We start from the raw sequence: 20988 nt of genomic DNA, 5'->3' as shown, positions 1-20988 counted from the left end.
AATATATTTGGAAAACACATATCCTATAAGGGCTTAATATCTAGAATATATAAAGAAATCTTACAATTCAACAATAAAAAGACAAACACCCCTATTAAATGGGCAGAATACTTGAATAGACACTGTTCCAAAAAGGAAATATAAATGTGCTAAAAAGCACATAAAAAGATGCTCAACATCACTAGCTATTAGGTAAATGCAAATGAAAGCCATAATGAGATAATATTTCACCTACTAGAATTGCCACTTTTTAATAAAAAAAATAGTAAACTACAAGTGTCAGAGAGGATGTGGAAAAATAGGAACACTTATTCACTCCTGGTAAGAATGTAGAATGGTGCAGCCCTTGGTGAAGACAGTTCAGCAGTTCCTCAGGAAGCTAAATATAGAATTTCCGTATGATCCGGCAGTCCCACTAATAGGTATATATACTCAAAAGAACTGAAAATAGGGATGCAAAGAGACAATTGCACCCTGATATTCACAGTGGCATTATTCACAGTTGCCAAAAGATGGAAACAAACCAGTGTCCATCAACTGATGAATGGATATAAACATGTGGTATATACATACGATGGAATATTACTCAGCCATAAGAAAGAATGAATTCCTAATGCAAGCAACAACATGGGTAAACCTTGAGGACATTATGTTGAGTGAAATAAGCCACACTCAAAAGGACAAATATTATATGGTCTCAATAATATGAACTAATTATAATGACCAAACTCTTGAAGTTAAAATCAAGAGCATAGGTTACCAGGAGGTAGAATGAGGGTAGAGAATGAGGGTGGGGGGGCTCCAATGCAAACTATGAGCTGTAGTTACTAGTAATATTCTAGTGCTTAATTTGCACAAAATTTTTAATTAGTAATTGTAAAAGTTTGAAAATGGATAGAGATGATGGGAGTGCATAAGTAAGTTGTATTAATAGTGCTTAATTTTGTGTTTGATTATGGTTGAAAAACTACAGTGTAATTCTACTAGCATTTACAATTACCAATATAGTTACATTTACCAGATGTCTTTATTTCTTTATGCTACTTTGATCCACTGTTTAGTGTCCTTTTCTGTAAATCGAAGAACAACCTTGAGCATTGTGTTAGGTCAGGTCTATTGGTGATGAACTCCAGCTTTTGTTTATCCTGGAATGTCTTAATTCCTCCCTCATTTTCAAAAGAAAGTCTTACTATATATAAAATTGTTGGTTGGCAATTGTGTTCTCTCAGCACTTTATTTCATACCACTGCCTTTTTGCCTCCATAATTTCTCATGAGAAATTGTCACCTAATCTCTTTTTATAACAATTTAAAACACCATACAAACCATCCAAAGTGTAGATTCAATGGCTCTTGGTCTAATAACAGTTATGCATTCACCACCACAAGCCATTTGCAAACATTCCCATTGACCAAAAAATAAACAATGCCCCTTGCACTCCCATATAATTAACACTTAGTAGTGATATAGTACCTTTATTAAAATTGATGAAAGAATATTTCAGCATTACTGTTAACTACAGTCTTTAGTTTGCATTTATTGTGTTTTCCCATACACCACCTTATCGTTAACACCTTGTAATAGTGATGAACATTTGTTCTAGTTCATATAGGAACTTTCTAATAATTGTACAGTTAACCACAGTCATCACTCACAACAGGTTTCATTGTTACACAGTGCCATGTTTTGTACTCTAGCTATCCTTCTAGTGGCATTCAGGACCCTTGGCTTTGCCTTTCAACCATACTCATAATCATTGGCACTTAATCTTATTGGGATTACATTGTACATAGCTAATTATTTTTCTCTTGCAGCTTTCTGATTTCTCTTTTTGTCCTTGGCATTGGAAGGCTTGATTACTATGTGTCTCAATATGTATCTCTTTGATTTTATCCTATTTTTGGGTTCATTGGGATTCTTGAATATATATATTCATGTCTTTCATTGAAATTGGGAAGTTTTCTGCCATTATTTCTTTGAATATTCCTTTCTCTACTTTCTCTTTTTCTTCTTCTTCTTGGGAGAAGAAAAGTGCATGTATTGGTATGCTTGATGGTGTCATATAGGTCTTCTAGGGTCTGTTTACTCTGTTTTATTCTTTTTTCTTTCTAATCCTTCATTTGAGTCATTTCAATTGTCTTGTCTTCAATATCAGTAATTCTTTCTTCTTCTAGCATCAATTTCCTGCTGAAGCCATCTAAGGAAGTTTTCATTTTGGTTACCATTTTCTTCAATTGCAGTATATTGTTTGAATTCTATTGAGAATCTCCAAAAGATTCCCATATTGTTCATTAATTTTTCCTTATATTTTTTAGTTCTTCTTCTGTGTTTTACTTTATCTCTTTGAGCATATCAAGGGTCATTTTTAAAAATTATTTGGGGAGTCAAAATCATGGCCCTCTTCATTGATGAATTCTGGATTTTTATCTTGTTCTTTTGGATGGGCCATAATTTCCTGTTTCTTTGTTTGCCTTGTAATCTTTGGTTGCACATTGCACGTTTTAATATTTTTAAGTATTAACTCTGAGATTTAGTCCCTGAGCTGTCTGATACTTAAGTTTGTACCCAGATAGTAATATGACTGCAGTTGCCCTTTTAACTTGAGTAATTTACTCCGTAAGAAGGTGTGAAGAGAGAGAACAGATTATAGTCCAAAGAGAAGGGGCTCCTATTTCTCTTTGCTCTCTGGTGTATATTAATAAATATTTAATCTGAGGGAAAAACAGAACAAAAGTATAATAACCAATAAACAACTATTTTTTTCTTTCTCCTATTACTCTATAGAGCATCACAAGAGCATTATGTAAGAGTTTTGTTCCATTTTGCTTTTTTAATAATATTTAATTCATTTGAGCTATTAACTTATGAAACATATTAATGCCAAAGTCAATGTGAAGAGTGAGTAATTATAGAAATGTCAAGGCTTGAAATAATTGTAATGATGATTTTATAGCTGACTATAGTCATAACATCATAGGATCATGGAATCTTAAGAGATAGATGCTCTCCAGCACTTTGAATTTGTTTTATTTAAGGGTGAGCTTCTAAGAACTGAGAAATATTTGTGTGGTAGTTTGACACTTTTATGTACCCCAGAAAAGACCATGTTCTTTTAATCCATTCCTGTGGGTGTAGACTTATTGTGGGTGGGACCTTTAGATTAGGTAATTTCAATTGAGATGTGGCCCACCCCATTCAAGGTGGATCTTAATCCCCTTACTGGAGTCCTTTATAAGAGGATAAAGGACATAAAAAAAGAACCCAGAGAGATGAAATCAAGAGAATCTTATAGGGAAAAACCTGGAAGAAAGTAAGAGAGGACCTACAGGAAACAGAGAAGAAAGCACTGAACTCAGAAACTGAAAGCAACAAAACCTGGGAGAGAAGGACCAGCAGATGCCAGCCATGTGACTTCCTATATGACAAAGGTGTCCTGGATGCCAGCAGCCTGTCTTCAGAGTCCTGGTATCACCCTGTTGATGCCTTGAGTTGGACGTTTTCATGTCTTAAACATTGTAAATTGTAAGCTAATAAACCTCCATTGTTAAAAGCCTGTCCATTTCTGGTGTATTGTGTTTCAGATTTAACAAATCAAAACAATTTCCCTCTCACAACCATCTGTTTTCTAACTGAGTTCATCTACACATCTAAGTTGGTAATTTTAAAGTGTAATCTCCAAGTTATATTACAATATTATAATCAGGCCTGCAATTGATCAGTTTGGAGATTTGAACAATCTCAGCAAGCTTCAGAGGGAATCTCCTTATTTAGAATTATATAATAAACAGTAAATTTAGGGTGAAACATTAAAATAACTGTTAAATATACTGTTATTTCAAAAGATTATTTGGAATTAAATGCACTTAATTTTTTATTACAAGTTCTGATATTAAAATTACTTGGCTTCTTCTTGAAACTGATGTTGACAAATGTATAGCAATTTATTTAATTGAAGTTCACTTTCATTAGAGAAACAAAAACACTACACAATAAAAATCTATGGTTTGAGCCCTTCTTTCTAGTTCTTTCTAATTCTTGGCCTTTTCTAGTTCTTAACCTTCTCTTTATCTTTTAGGAAGGGCAAGAGCTATGGTAAGCAACTATGCATATAAGATCACAGACTGTTGCAGGGCAAAGAAAATGTGAATCTGCTTATCTCATATAAGACTAATATTTACAATATACCTTGAACTACTTTAGTATTCAAAGTGTTTCTTCATCATTTTTGCTTTTTTAAAATCAGTTTTATTGTGATACAATTACATGGGATAAAGTTCACCCATTTTAAGAGACAGTTTGATGAGTTTTGAAAAACACAGCAATGTGTAACCACCACCACAATAAACATATAGAATATTTCCATGCCCTCAAAAAGTTTCCTCTTGCCCTTTTGCAGTAAATTAATCCTGAAACCCAGCCTCTGGCAACCACTGATCTGATTTCTGTCACTCTGGTTTTCCTATCCAGAAAGTTATAAAAATGGAATCAAACAGCATAATGATCCACAGAATCATGCCACATAATGCTTTTGAGATTCATCCATGCTGTCACATATATCTATTGAGTAGTATTCCATTGTGTGGATATACCATAATTTATATATCCATTCACCAATTAATGGGCTTTCACTTTTTGATTATTATAAATAAGGTTGCTATGGTCATTGTGATAATTTTTTTTAGTTCTTATATGAAAATACCTACAAATGGAATGGCTATGCCATATGGTAGGTGTATGTTTAACTTTACAGGTAACTGTCAAACTATTCACTAAAGGGATTCTGACACTTTATATTTCACCAACAATGTGTGATAGATCCAGGTGCTCACACATACTGGGCAGTGTCAGTTATTTTTATTTTGGTCATTCTAATCAGTGTATAGTGACATAACATTGTGGCTTTGATTTTCATTTCCACAATGACACATTTTTTAGATTCTTGTTTGCCATTTGTGAAATTTTCTGTTAAATATTTTGCTCCTTTTTCAAAATCAGATTTTTGCCTTCTTAACAAGTTGTACAAGCTGTTTATATATGTTTGATACAAGTCCTTTATCGCATATATATTTTGCAAATATTTTCATCTGGTGTGTGCTTACCTTTTCCATTTTCCTAACAGTGTCTTTGGAAGAGCAGTTTTTTATGCTAATGAAGTCCAGTGTATCTTTTATTTTCATTTATTTTTCATGCATTTTATCCCTAAGAAATCTTTGTTTAACCCAAGGTGACAGTAATTTCTTTTGTTTTCTTCTTAAAATATAATAATTATAGCTGTCACATTTAGGTCTAAGAAATTTATTTGAGTTCATTTTTGTATATAGTGTGAGATGAAGGTTGAGATTTCATCACCATTTGTTGTAGATTATCCTTTACGCCTTCAAATAAAACAGCACCTTGTTGGAAAATCAATTGACCATATATGTGTTGGTTTATTTCCAGACTCTTTTCTGTTCCATTGATCTAAATGTCTATTTTTTTCATCAATATGACACTATTTTTAATATATATTTTAATGTATATTTATAATGGGTTGAAATTTTACATCCTGATATTTGTTCTTTTTTCATAATCATTTTGCAAATTGTAGATCCTTTGAATTTCCCTACAGATTTATAGAATCATTTTGTCAATTTCTACAAAAAATAGTTTGTTGGAATTTTGATCAGAATTTCATTGATTCAAAACATCAATTTGGGAAAAAATGATATCTGAACAATATTAAATGTTGCAATTAATGAGCATGGACTATCTCTTCATTTATTGAGTTCTTCAGTGATTTCTCTCAGCAATATTTTGTAGTTTTCAGTTTATAGGTCTTGCATATCTTTTGTTAAATGTATCCCCAATTATTTCATGCTTTTTGATGCTGCTATAGAGTACTTTAAATTTTTTGTGTTGAAATCACTTATTAACATATATGAAAATATAATTGATTTTTGTATGTTCACCTTCTATCCTGCAATAGAAAGTAACATTTTTGTAGACTCCTTACAAAGTTCTATATGGACAATTATATTGTTGGTGGATAAAGACAGTGCTATTTCTTGTTTACAAATCTGTATATCTTCTTTTTGTTTCCTTGTCTTATTACACTGGCTAGTACCTCCAAAACAATGGAGAATATAAATAGTGAGAATGAACTTCCTTAAATCCTTGCTTTGTTCCCAATCTAAGGAGATAAGAATTTAGTCCTTCCTGGTAAAATATGATATATTCTTTTTAAATGTGTTTTATCATGTTGGTGAAATTTCCCTCTCGCCCAAGTATGAGAGTTTTGATTTTTAACATGAAAGGGTGTCAAATTTTGTCAAATTCTTTCTTTGTATTTATTGAGATAGTCATGTGGTCTTTCTCTTTCTTCTTCTCTATTTATATGGCACAATTTATTAACTGATTTTAGAATGTTTGACTTTCCATTCCTGGGATAAGCACAACATGATCTTGATCCATTATCACTTTTATGTATTGCTTCACTCAATTTGCTATTATTTTGGAAAGGATTTTAGAATGTATGTTCAGGAGAGATACTGGTCATCAGCTTTCTTTTCTTGTAATGTCATTATTTGCTTTTAATACTGTATTAATTCTGATCTCACAGAATGAGATTGGAAGTGTTCCTTCCTCTTTTATTTTTCTAAAAGGGTTTGTTTAGAATTGGCATTTTTTTTCTCCCTTGAATAGTTGGTAAAATTTACCAGTTAAGCTATGTAGGCTGGTGTTTTCTTTGCAAGAAGGTTTTCATCTACTACAGGTTTAATTTCTTTAATGGGATTATTACATTTATTTCTTCTTGAATGAGCTTGCATAGTTTAGGTCTTTCCTTCAAGAAATTTGGGATAATATCTATAAGTTATGTAATTTATTGGCACAAAACTTTTATAATGGTATGTTATTATCATAGTAATGTCAGTAAGAGCTCCAGAGATGTCTGCTCTTTCATTTCTGTGTTTATAATTTGTCTTCCTTTTTGTTTTCTTAATTTGTCTGGCTAGAGGTTTACCTACTTTACTTATATTTTCAATGAACTTTGATTTCACTGATTGTCTCTATTGTTTGTCCATTTCCTACGCCATTGATTTCTGCTCTCACCTTTATTATTTCCTTTATTATTTATTATTATTTTCTTTATTTATTATTACCTTTATTAGTTATAAACCAAGCTTCCTTCATTTAATTTCCTTTTCTTTCTCAAGTCTGAACTTGGAAACCTACATCATTAATATGCTACCTTTCTTGGTTACAAATTTGCACATTTAATAATATAAACTTTACTTAAGTGATACTTTAGCTACTACCTAGAGATTTTGATATGTTGTTTTTTCATTTTTATTCTGTTCAAAAGTTTTCTAATTTTGCTTGTAATTTCTTTATACCCATGTGTTTATTTATAAACCTCTTTTTAACATCCAAATATTTGGGGCTATTCCAAATATCATATTTTATCCAATTTGTAAATCCATGCTTTTTTTGTAATTCCTTCAACCCCTATAGGATAAACCATCCCTTAGAGTGTTTTTTACTTCTTTCTTCTCCACCTTTCCTTTCTCCCCACTGATATATTTTGTTGCTTCCTACTCCCCCACTTCTATCTACTAGGTTTTGCTAAGATAGTTTAGACTCCTGCTCCCTAGAACTTCCATTAATATATGTCCCTTCAGTTTTGAGTCCTTTTAATCTCTCATATTACATATTTCCTCCTGCATTAATATTTTACACACATACACACACACATACTCACAACTCACCTACACCCAAAGTGTATTGTCTACCTCTTTCTTCTTCCCTTCGCCTTTCAGATCTTGAGGTCTTTTGGTTTATTTGCTTTACAATTTGTCTTTTCTGGCACCCTTTTCTCAGATGAGTGTGATTTAACTTTTGCTTATCTTCAAATATCTCTCTTTCCCCCTCTCATGAAATGCTATTTTGACTGGTTATAGTCTTCTTATATCTGTTGATGCTACTACATAGAATTCTGGATTTCGGTGTTACCTCCAAGAAGTCCAGTGGCAATCAGATTACTTTTTTCCAGTTCCAGTTCAGCTAACTTCTGTGTCTGTGTGTGTTCCCTTGTGGAGATTTGTTAGATTAGGGAGAAGGCTAGCATAGAGGTCAAGAGCTGCTCACTGTGGAGAAGTACTGATGGAATGACTGAGATCCTGTTTCTGTTACTGTGGTTTTCAGCTCTGATCCTTTTCATAATATGTATTTCTTTATTAATACTCATGGTGTTCCTCTGTTGCTTTCCTAAATGTCATTTAGCTCTTTGTTTCCATGTTTTTGTGTAGCTCCTTAAGCATATTTAGGACCCTGATTTTGTTTCCTAGGCTGCTCCAGAAAATATATGAAATAGTTTGGTTTAAGCAATGGGAATTTATTTGCTTTTGATTAGAGTCCAGGAAAATGTCCAAATCAAGGGATCATCAAGGAAATGCTATCTTCTTGAAAGCCAGTTGCTGGAGACCCTTTGCTCCTCTGCCACATTGCCAGGCACATGGCAGCATCTGCTGATCTCTCCCTTCTCTTTCAGGCCTCATTGATTCCAGCTCCTTATTTGGCTTTCTCTTCTCTTTGTCTGAATTTCATTCTCTTATAAAGGACCCCAATAAGAGGATTAAGACCAATTGTGATTGAGGTGGGTAACACCTTAACTGAAGTAGCCTTGTCAAAAGTTCCTACTTACAATGTGTTTACATACACAGGAATTGATTACATTTAAGAACATGTTTTTTTTTTGGGGGGGGGGTACATACAGCTTCAAACTACCACAGACCCTTTCTTTAAAGTCTTTTGTCTGGTATGTCTCAGGTGTGGCCTTCTTCATTGACAGTTTAATCCTTTAATCTCCTTTGCATGGACTACACCTTCCTGTTTTGTGAATATTTTATAACCTTTGCTTTATATCAATTTTTGTATCACTGGGTCTCCTATTTTTCTTTTGTTTTGTACCATTGGGTCTCCTATTTTTCTTTTTAATAGTTTTAAATTGTTGTCAAGTGGTTATCAAATCAGCACTTAATTCAATATTTTTAAATGGGAAAAATCAAACCACTATTTATTTATGTATCCATGCATTTCAGCTCTTGTCCACCTGCAAACAATTTAACATGAGGGCACAATCATGCATTTTTCACTTCATGTCATAATAATGTCTTATGGAATCTTCATAAAACAGATTAGAAACTACACAAGTATCCCCAAGTGTGAAAATGAAGATGTAAACAAGAGCACTGATGTTATATTTCCATAATCTGTTTCAGTGTTTTTATCAATAATGAAGTTGTCTGAGGAGTAACTTTTCCCACATTATACCTTCAAATAATAATATTCTTTATTACTGATTATATCCTAATGCCTGGCAGAATAACTGATATGTGGTAGGTACTCAATAAATTTTGTATTAAACCCATATGGAGTTAAAGGTTTTAATACATTGTATCTATGTTTCTCTCCCCCATTCCCTAAGTACACTCTCCACAATGAGGTTTCTGTTACTGACTCTATAAATTTCTAAATATATAACCTTTGGTGAGTCCTTGCTGAATCTCATTTTTTTTTTTAACTGCAATGGATACAACAATTCCTATCTTGTTATGTTCATGTGAGGATTAAATTAATAACATATGTGAAAATGTCTGGGATATAGTGGGTGCTCAAATAATATCTGTTTCGTTGTTTCCAGGCTCAATGGCTGCGAGTCAAGAATCATATCCTTCTTCCTCTTATCTAAACTATTTTAATATAGGTAAAGCTATAATTAAGTAGTTTTAAGCAATGGGGTTTTAGGGAGAAAATGCCTTTTGATTTTTCTTACCCCCTCCTCTTTTATCCTTTTCCCTGTGCCACCAAGGAACATCATTCATTCTGCAATTATTAAGTATGCGCAATCTGCTTCTCTCTTTGTATCAGCTATCTAATGCCAAAATAATTGCAAGTAGCAGCATCAAGTTAATTTGCATATATCAGTAAGAAATTATATTTATGCTTCTGGGGAGGCTAACTAGCAGCTCTAGTCATCTTTGCTGTATTGGCTGGATGGCCTTCTGATCCTAACTGAACTTGGTCACCTGTGTGGGATTTGGTTGGCTGTTTGGTGATTTAGGATGACCTCATCTAGGGCAACTGGATTGACTCAAGATCTCTTCTCTTATAGCAGGCAAACTGGACATGTTCTCATGGAAATGGAAGAGTGTAAGAACAAGCAAGCCCCATTTTCCAACATATGATTGGCCAAAATAGTCTATATGGCCAAGCCTAGAGTCAGAGTAGCAGGATACTACAAGTCAACATATAAAGGGTTTGTTTATCAAGAGAGATAAAGAATTTGGCCATTAATACACTCAAACTCTCCCAGTCAGTGTTTGATATCAGGGTCATAAGTGGAAGAGAGAAGCCATCCTTGCCCTCAGTGGGGTTCAGAGTCTACAGAGTGAGGGAGACATACATGTAAAGAAATAAGTGCAGGTAAACTTTAAAGATTTTCAAATAGAAATCTATCCTTGGAACAGTGACTAGTACAAAGAGTGATGGATTTTCTCCATATATATGTATATGTATATGGAGTAACATATATGAGGAAAATCTTCATAGAGGAAGAGACGTTTGAAATGAGTTTCAAGAAGTAGGTGTTCATGACAAGAAAATATCTTCTTCAGGTATTCTGAACTTGCTCAAAGTACTGTCTGGAATTCATTAAACCAATTTCTATCTACATAACACTTATTAGAATGAAAGTGATAGAAAAGCCAAAATACTATCAAACTCATTTTTGTAATAGCCTCAAATAATACTATGACATATATGGACTGTTATTTTTTATGAAAAATGAATATGATTTTCATATTTATTTTATAAGGATACATTCATCCATCCCAGAAGCAAAATTTTATTTTTGATTTATGAAACATTTATTTTGTGCACTTACAGAGTTCTGGGATTCAGAAATAACTAAATATTATAATATGTGCTTATTCTATTTTTGTCCTAGTCTCAAATCCAAGAAGTAGTAGAAATAACAATTGGTAGAGTGGAAATGAAAACAAGGAATTATTTTTGGCCATATTATGACACTAGTATTTAAAGTAAAGAGATTCAAGCAACAATAAATCCTTTAAAATACTCAGCATGTGATAGTAAATAGTTAATTTAGAACACTATTTATTGAAAATTCAGTTGGCCCTAGATTTATAGAATCAAAATTCAACTGAAAACTCACATATCCCCAATTATTATCAGTCTTTCCTATTCCTTTGACTGATTTCATGCCATTCTCAGTCACCATCAAATTGCTAATATATTTACATAAATAACAAATGTAATAGATTACTTGCAAAAATTGATGAGAAAAATTATTAACCCCACAGTTGCAAATAAAAGTAGAATGTACTTGTCTTCTTTTGTTTAATGGCCAAGTATACTCCTTCTATCCATCAGATGGTAAGAGAAGTTATTGCTGGGGATTCCAAATTAGAGGAGTTATTTCAAAATAAAAGTTTAGAAATTCTAGAATAAAATGTTAGTGTTCCAAAAACTGCGTATAAAATTTGAGACTTATCTAGTGACTGCTCCCCAAAAGCCTCATGAATGTTTGTTTTTTATACAATACATTCAATACCCAATGCAATACAAATTATCAATTGTATATTAATTGAAACTCATACTGAATAACACTACTGAATAATTTGCCTTATTACATGGCTTTAACTATTTAATTCATATTCCATATCACTCCAACACAACTGTAAGTTCTCCAAAAGTGGAGACCATATATTCTACATATTTTTCTATTTTCCCTGTTTAGAATGAAAAGCAATAGAAACAGTAACACTTAAGACAATTTTGAGAAAGAGAAAAAAATCAAAAATATAACCACTCATCTTAATTTTTATGCTTACTATTATTTATATTTATATAAAGTATCCTTTACATGTTTGAAATAATTAGGCCTGTATAATTATAAACTTTAAAAACAATACATAATAAATATTTCCATGTTTCTATATAACATGCATAATTATAAGTATCAATAGTGGCAGAATATTCCATTCTGTTAATATACCAGAGTTTTACTCAATGTGAATTAATTGGATAGTAACCAAGAATTTTTCCTTTATTAAAGAAACTGTGGATTTACAGAACAATCATGCATAAAATAGAGGATTTCCATATATCACCCTATTATTAACACCATCCATGGATGTGGAACACTTGTTACAGTTGATGATAGCATATATTTATAATTGAACTATTAACTATATTCAATGGTTTAACTTAGGATTCACCATTTGTGTATTATAGTCCAAGGATTATTTCTAAATTTTTATTCTGATACCGTATATACAATCCAACATTTCCCCTCTTAATCACATTCAGATATATATTTCAGTGCTGCTAATTACTTTCACAGTGTTGTGCTACCATCACCACCATCCATTACCAAAACATTTCCATTATTTAAAACAGGAAACCTGTACAGTTGAAGCTTTAACTTCCCATTCCCTATCCCCACACTGTCCCTTAGTAGCCTGTATTCTAAATGCTGAATATATGACTTTGATTGTCCTACTTAACTTCAAATCAGTGAGAAAATACAATATTTGTCATTTTGTGACTGGCTTATTTCACTCAACATGATGTCTTCAAGGTTCATCCACATTTTCACATGTATCAGGATTTCATTTCTTTTTACAACTAAGTAATATTCCATTGCATGTATATACCATAATTTTTTAATCCATTCATTGGTTGATGGGCACTTAGGTTGCTTGCATCTTTTTGCATTTGTGAATAATGCCACTCTGAATATTGGTGTTCAAATATCTGTTCTAGCCCTGCTTTCAATTCTTGCAGGTATATATTAAGAAGTGAGATTGCCAGGTAATATGGTAGCTCTGTACTTAGCTTTCTGAGAAATCCCCAAACTGTCTTCCACAGTGGTTGCACCATTTTACACTGCCTCCAGCAATGAATGAGTGTTCCTATTTCCCCACATCCTCTCCAACACTTGTTAATTTCTGTTTTCTTAATAGAATTCAAATTCTAATGAGTATATAATGGTACCTCGTAGTTTTGATTTGCTTTTCCCTGATGGCCAATGATGTTGAGACTATTTTCATGTGCTTTGTACATTTGTATATCTTCTTTGGACAGATGCCTATTCAAGACTTCTGGCCATTTTTAATGTGGTTGTTTTTATTTTAGTTAAGTTGAAGGGTTTTTTAATATTCTGCAAATTAAACCTTTAGCAGATATGTAGTTTCCAAATATTTTCTCCCTTATTGTAGGCTGTTGTTTTACTTTTGTGATAAAGTTCTTTGAGGTACAATTTTTTTTTAATTCTGATGAGGTCCCATTTATCAATATTTTGTTTTGTTTCTTGTGCATAGGGTATAAATTCTAAGAAACCATTGCTTAACACAAAGTTGAATCCTCATGTTTTCTTCTGGGAATTTGCCAGTTGTCTCTCTTACATTTTTGCATCTTAGATCCATTTTGAGTTGATTTTTTTACAAGGTGTGAGGTAGGGATCCTCCTTATTTTTTATTTTTCTATTTTTTTATATATGGTAATCCAGTCTTCCCAAGCATTTGTTGAAGAAACCATTCTTTCCCAATTTAGTAGTCATTGCCCCCTTGTAAAAATTAGTTGACCATAAATGTGAGAGTTGATTTCTGAGCTCCTATTGATTCCATTGGTTTATATGTCTGTTCTTGTGCCAATACCATGCTGTTTTTTGTACTGTAGCTTTGTAGTAAGTTTTAAGATTGGGACGTGTAATAAAATGGGCTGATGGAAAGTTTAGTCCTTGTGTGATCTCTGACCAAGACAGAATGAATGGAGAAGCAGAAGGTGGAGACAAATAGAAGCCACCAGGCAGGTCATTCTTGGTCCATTTATAGGGATGAATCTGTGGCCCTATCTGAGTCTAAAGGCTAAACACAGTGGGTATTAATTGAAGAGGCATCTTGATGGGTAAGAATCTTTCAAGTCACTGACCAGTGCTACTAATAGCTGAGATCTGGACCTTCTAAAAATTGGTCAACAGCATAATTAAACTTTGAAAGTCAAAAAAAAAAAACAGGTTCACTGTTCAGGTTATTACCAAAGAAGGGGAACCTGAACAGTTTCTAATTGATAGGGATTTGGGATAACCTGTGGCACTGGCCAATTGGGTTCCTGGGAAGGAGTACCATAAAGGAGAATGAGGGAGAGAATGAGGGCAGGTAGGTAAAGGAGAAGAGAGAGAGAATGATCCAGAAGGAAGGTTGAAAGGGAACTCAAGGCAAAGTTCTCCTTCTTCATGTTGTCTAAGATATGGGACTTCATGAAGAAAAACCACTGAATATTTTGTCAAAATGTCAGGACTGCAAATAATCTGGGCCCTGTTGCTATCTAGGTGTGTGTTCTTGTGCTGGTAATTGAGACTCTCTGAGCCTCAGTTTCCTCATCTCTCAAATGGCCTAATAAACATTTCATGGACTTATTAAAAAAAAAAAGATTGGGAAGTGTGAGTCCTCTAACTTCATTCATCTTTTTTGATATGGATTTAGCTATTTGAGGCCACTTACCCTTTGATATAAATTTTGTTATTGGGTTTTCCATTTCTGCAGAGAAGGTTAGAAATTTTATTGGAATCATGTTGAATCTATAAATTGCTTTAGGTAGGATTGATATCTTAATGATGTTTAGTCTTCCAATCCATGAACACAGAATGTCTTTCCATTTATTTGTCTTCTTTGATTTATTTTAGCAATGTTTTGTAGTATTGTGTATAATTCCTTTACATCTTTTTAGATTTATTCCTAGATATATAATTGTTTTAGTTGATATTGTGAATGGAATTTTCTTTCTTGATATTTTCTGATTTCATTCACTACTACTATATATAAACAGAACTCATTATTGGGTGTTGATCTTTTACCCCAATTTGCTGAATTCATTTGTTAGCTCTAGGAGCATTGTTGTGGATTTTTCAGGATTTTCTATATATAGGATCATGTCATCTGTAAATAGGGAAATATTTACATTTTCCTTTCTAATGTGCATGTCTTTTGTTTCTTTTTCTTGCCTAATTGCTCTAGCAGGAACTTCCATTACAATGTGGTATAACAGTGGTGACATTAGGCATTCTAGTCTTATTCCTGATCTTAGAGGGAAAGCTTTCAGTCTTTCACCATTAAGTATGATGTTAGCTGTGGTCTTTTCATATATGCCCTTTGTCATGTTGAAGAAGTTTCCTTCTATTCTTAGTGTGCTCAGTGTTTTTATCAGAAAGGGGTGCCAGATGCTTTGTTATGAGTGTGATGTTTTCCTCAAAGAGTAAATTATGAGTGGTCCCTCCTCTTCAAATTTTTGTAATACTTTGAGTAGAATTGGATTTAAGTCTTCTTGGAGTGTTTCATACAATTCCTCTGTGAAGGCATCTGGTTCTGTGCTTATTTGTTGAGAGGTTTTTGATTAGTAATCCAATCTCTTTTCTAGTATTTGATTTGGTAAGATCATCTTTGCCTTCTTGAGTCAATGGAGGTATTTGTGTTTTTCTAAGAATTTATCCATTTCACCTAGGTTATCTGATTTATTGACATATAAGTTTTCATATTATCCTCTTATAGTCTTTTTTATTTCAGCTTGGTCAATAGTAAGGACCCCTTTCATTCCTGATTTTCTTTATTTGTATCCTCTCTTTTTTTGTCAGTCTAGCTAAAGGATTGTCAATTTCATTGATCTTTTCAAATAACTAACTTTTGATTTGTTGAGACTATTTTTTTTGTTTTCTATTTCATTTACCTTCATTTTAATCTTTCTTCTCTTTCCTTTGTGTTTAGTTTGCTCTTATCTTTTGACTTCTTTCAATTTTGAGGTTATGTTTCTGATTTGAAGTCCTTTTATTAAATGAAATTTTATTGATATAGATTCACACACTATTCAATCCATCCAAAATATACAATGAATGGTTTACATTACCATCAGATAGTAGTGTATTCATCACCAAAATCAATTTTAGAATATTTCATTAACCCCAAAAAATAAAAATAAAAATGTGAAAGAAAACCCATACATCCCAGACCCCTTGCCCATGTATTGTACATTTGTTACTGTTGAGGAAAGAATATTAAGATATTACTGTTAATTATAGTCCATAGTTTGAAATACATACATTTTTTCCATATACCACTCTATTATTAACTCCTTCTAATGCATGGTACATTTGTTCTAGTCCATGAAAGAACTTTTTTTATATTTGTACTGTTAATCACAGTTATCATCCACCAGATTCACTCTATTATACATTCCCATGTTTTAATCTCTATGTTTCCTTCTGGTGACATACCTGATATAAACTACCTCTTTCAATCATATTTACACACAATTTGGCACATTAGTTATACTCATAGCAACATGCTACTGTCATCTTTATCATTTCCAAACATTTAAGTTCAACCTAGTTAAAAATTCTGCATGTATTAATCAATGATTCCCCATTCTCCAGCCTCATTCTATCTCTGTCTTCCTTCTTTTGTAATGTAAGCATTTAGCTATAAACTTCTCTCTCAGCAAAGTCTTCTCTGCACCCCATATTTTGGTGTGTTGATTTTCATTCACCAAAAGATATTTCATAATTTTGCTTGTGATTTCCTCTTTAACCCATTGGATGTTTAAGAGTATATTGTGTAATTTCCACATATTCATGAATTTTCCATTTCTCCTTCTGATTGATTTCAAGATGCATTCCATTGTGGTCAGAGAATATGCATTGTATGATTTTAATATTTTTGAATTTCTTGAGACTTGTTTTGTGAACCAACACATGGTCCATCCTGGTGTGCACCCAAGAAGAATGTGTATACTGTTTTTGTTGAGTGAAGTAGTCTGTATATGACTATTAGCTCTAGTAGTTTTAGTGTATCATTCAAGTCCTGTACTTTCTTATCTATCTTCTGACTAAATGTTCCATCCATTACTGAAGTTGGTGTATTAAAGACTCCTACTATTAATGTGGAATCATCAATTTTCCCTTGAAATATGTCAATATTTCTTCATATATTTTGGGGCTCTACAGTTTGGTGCACATATATTTATAATTGTTATATCTTGTTGAATTGTCCTGTTTATCATTATATAATGACTTTCTTTGTTCCTTGTAAGTGTTTTTTACTTAAAATCTATTTTATCTGATATTAGAAAAAACACCCCCAGATCTCCTTTGATTACTACTTGCCTGGTATATTTTTTCCATCCTTTCAATTTCATCCTATTTGTATCTTTGAATTTAAAGTGATTTTCTTGCAGGCAGCATATAGATGGGTCATGACTTTTTATCCATTCTGTCAATCTCTGCAGTTTGACTGGAGAGGTTAATACATTTACATTTAAAGTCACTACTGATAATGCAGGACTGTCATGCCATTTTTCCATTCTACCTTTTTATATGCTTCTTGTTTTTTGGTCCCTCAATTTGTCTATTAATGCTTACATTTACATTTATTTGATTTTTTTTGTGTTGTACCATGTTAAGTGTCTTCTCATTTCTATCTACATATATTATTCATCTATTTTCCTTGTGGCTCCATGGAATTAAAACTAAACATCCTAAATATATAACAATCACATTTGCTTTGATACCAACTTAACTTCAATAGTGTAACCCTCTCACCCTCCCCCTTTTTTGTACTTGTTACAATTTGCATCTTTGTACATTGTATGTCTAAAACTATAGATTTATCATTACTTTTTATGCATGTGAATTTTAGCACATGTCATAAGTAAGAAGTGCAAACAATATCCTACAATAATACTGGCATTTATAATTACCCAAATGGTTACCTTTGCCACAGGTCTTATTTCTTTATGCTGATTTGAACTACTGTCTAGTGTCCTTTCCTTTCAGTCTGAAGAACTATCTTTACCATTGCTTATGTGGCAGGCCTGGTAGTAATGCACTCCCCCAGCTTTCATTTATTTGAGAATGTTTAGTCTCTCTCTCATTTTTAAGAGAAAGTCTTGCCAGCTATAAAATGTTTCATTGGCAGTTGTTTTTATTCAGAACTTTATGTATATCAATCAACCGCCTTCTTGTCTCCATGGTTTCTGATAATAAATCAGAACTCAATCTAATTGGGACTCTCTTGTCCATGGCATGTTCCTTTTCTCTTGAAGCTCTCAGAACTCTCTCTTTGTCTTTGCATTTGATAGTTTAATTAATATATGATAGGGTGAATTTTTCTTCATGGTTATTGTCTTTGGTGTTCTGTGGGCTTTGTGGATATGTGTATTCACATCTTTGGTAATTTTAAGAAGTTCTCTGTCATTATTTTTTGCATACTCCTTCTGCCTCTTTCTCTCTCTTTTCTCCTTCTGCAACCCCTATAATATGTATATTGGTACACTTGAAAGTGTCCTAGAGATGTCTTAGTTTATTTTTCCTTTTTATAGTTCTGTTTTTCTTTCTGTTCTTCAGCCTGACTCATTTCCAATGTATTGTTTTAAAGTTCACTAATTCCTTCTTTTGCCAGCTCCAATATGCTCTGGACACCCTCCTAGGAATTTTTCATTTCCATTAATTGTGATCTTTAATGACAGTGGTTCTGTTTGGTTGTTTTTAGAAGTTTCTATCCTTCTACTAAAATTCTCATATTATTCATTTATTGTTTTCCTGATATCCTTTAGTTCTTTCTCTGTGTTTTCCTTCATCTCCATTAGCATTTTTAAGGTCAGTCTTTCAAAAGGTTTTCTTCAGTTTGTCTATAATCTGGTCTTCTTTTCTGTTGTTTTCAGAATTTTATCCTGTTTCTTTGCATGGACTATCATTTCCTCTTTCTTTGTTTATCTTTTGCTCCTTTTTTGTACACTGTACATTTTAATATTTTAAAGTGTTAACTCTGGGATTTTTTCCTTGAGATGTCTATATTTTGATTTTGTAACCAGCTGATGATAAGTTAGAGATTTTCTTGATCTTCCCTCTTATCAGAAAGGTCTGCTCAAGGCAATCATAATGTTCATGATTTCCCTGTCTTTCTGTGTCTGTGCCTTGTTATGGGTTTTTGCATGTTAGTTGTTTTAGAATTCCTCTGTTTACAGGAGTTTGGCTGCCCATGTTTCTCAGGAGACCAACCTACTTCTCCTGGGTATTCGATGTGGGCAAGTCTTTGTCCCAGATTGTCAATCTGTATAGTTTCTTACATTCTTTCATTGTCTCAAATTGTTTTTGCCTGGAGGGCAAATTCTGGGAGGAAAGGCATGTCAGAGAGGACTTGCACAAATCAGTCTTTCTCGGTAGAAACAGGGCCATAGGCCTAAAAAGAGGTCACAGACCAATTCCAAATGCCATGGTGAAGGATTCAGGAAGGGTGCCAGAGCCAAGGAGCCCAAGGATTGCTGACCAGCTAGAATGCTACCAGCTCTGGGAGGAAGAAAATGTTATAGCCTCTGAAATCATGAGCCTGTAAATTCCTGTTGTTAAACCAACATATCATGTGGTATTTTTCAAAGAAGCTAGGTAATTAAGACAAGCATTAACAAACAACCATAGAGAACAAAATGTATAATGTATTTAAATTCATAGAACAGTGCCTGCCTAATATCAAGTGCTATATAATTGTTTGTTATGATAATGATGATGATGCCTTTGAAAAAATTTAAGTCATTTAATCTTCTAAATAACCTTATGAGGCAGGTATTTTTATTTGGCCCACCTTATTGATGGGAAACTGAGGCATGAGAGTTAAGTAAACTGCTCTATGCATATGATAGAGCCAGAAACGTGAATTCAGGGGCCATGCATCTAAAAATTGCATTCATGTGTCACATTAAAGAAAATATTTGTTTAGAGAGGTGAAGTGGTGTCACATTTTAATTAAGAGCCATTCATTTTTTTAAGACATAATGATATTGTACAATTAATAGACTATAGTATAGGGTAAATATAACTTTCATATGCACTGGGAATCCAAAAAATATGCATGACTCACTTTATTGTGATATTCACTTTGTTTCAGTGCTCTAGAACCAAACCCACTATATCTCTAAGGTATGCATGTATGAAAAATTATGAGTGCAGTAACCTTTAGATATCAGGACTAAGAAGAAGTGAAGCTTTTACTTTCCATTATATCTGTCTAAACTTTTTGAATTTTGTGTCAATGTGCATGTATTGATTTTTTTTTTAATTTTGCAAAATTAGTCTATTTTTAAAAGGTATATAGACAATAATCAATGTGAACATTAAATCAGATCTTAACTTCTGCAAAGTATTATCTGTCCTAGAATTTTTTCATTAAGTTCTAGTCTCTAAACATTCTTAATTCTATAATCATCTTCATCAGAGTCCATCATTTTTCTTCTGTTCAATTTAACTGCTGTTTTCTTCTCTCTTTTTTTTTGGCTTACTTTTTAAAGGATTTCTATTAAACCTTTTTCTGATACCTTCCCACTTTGTTGTCCATATTTTGACATCTGTCTATGGTAATTCTCTACTGCTTTAGTTTTTTCAGGCTTTACAAGTGCTAAATTACTTAACCTGGCCCAGGATGACTGATCCAGAGCTTGGGTTAGGATACTGTTTCTCATTTTTCCTTCCTGTGCTTTGCTTCCTGTTGTGCTGCATCACTAGGATCCCCATATTTCTCCTGCAGCTCCACCAATCTCTGCTTCCTCAGTACCTCCAGCTCCTCTTCTGCCACGGCCAGGCCATCTGAGCTGCAGAAGCCACAGACACTCACAGGTCCATATGTATTATTTTTTGTAAATGTTTCAGATGCTGGAATCATAAGGTTATTATTTGTTTCCAAGATATAAAAGCAAATAAAATTCATGTTTAAACATTGTGTAGGTGAACAATTCCTTGTGATAAAGATTGAGTGCTATACCTATGTAAAAAAGAAACTAGTGTATGAGTGCTGTACAACTTGGGGCAAGAAAATACAACAGATTTACAAGTTGTCATATTGGTGGATACAGCTATGCTTTACAAAGAATTTGCCAAAGATTGATTTA

The 20988-nt window shown here is 33.0% G+C and overlaps 1 pseudogene; it reads right to left on the bottom strand.

The window, feature by feature from the left end:
* Window positions 1-20283: 20283 nt before the first annotated feature.
* LOC119522297 lies at window positions 20284-20762 on the bottom strand (annotated as a pseudogene).
* Window positions 20763-20988: the final 226 nt, after the last annotated feature.

This window comes from Choloepus didactylus, chromosome X (assembly GCF_015220235.1).
Source record: "Choloepus didactylus isolate mChoDid1 chromosome X, mChoDid1.pri, whole genome shotgun sequence".
Classification (NCBI taxonomy): Eukaryota; Metazoa; Chordata; class Mammalia; order Pilosa; family Megalonychidae; genus Choloepus; species Choloepus didactylus.
The sequence above is the reverse complement of the archived record's forward strand: the minus strand, read 5'-3'. Positions and strand labels throughout refer to the sequence as shown.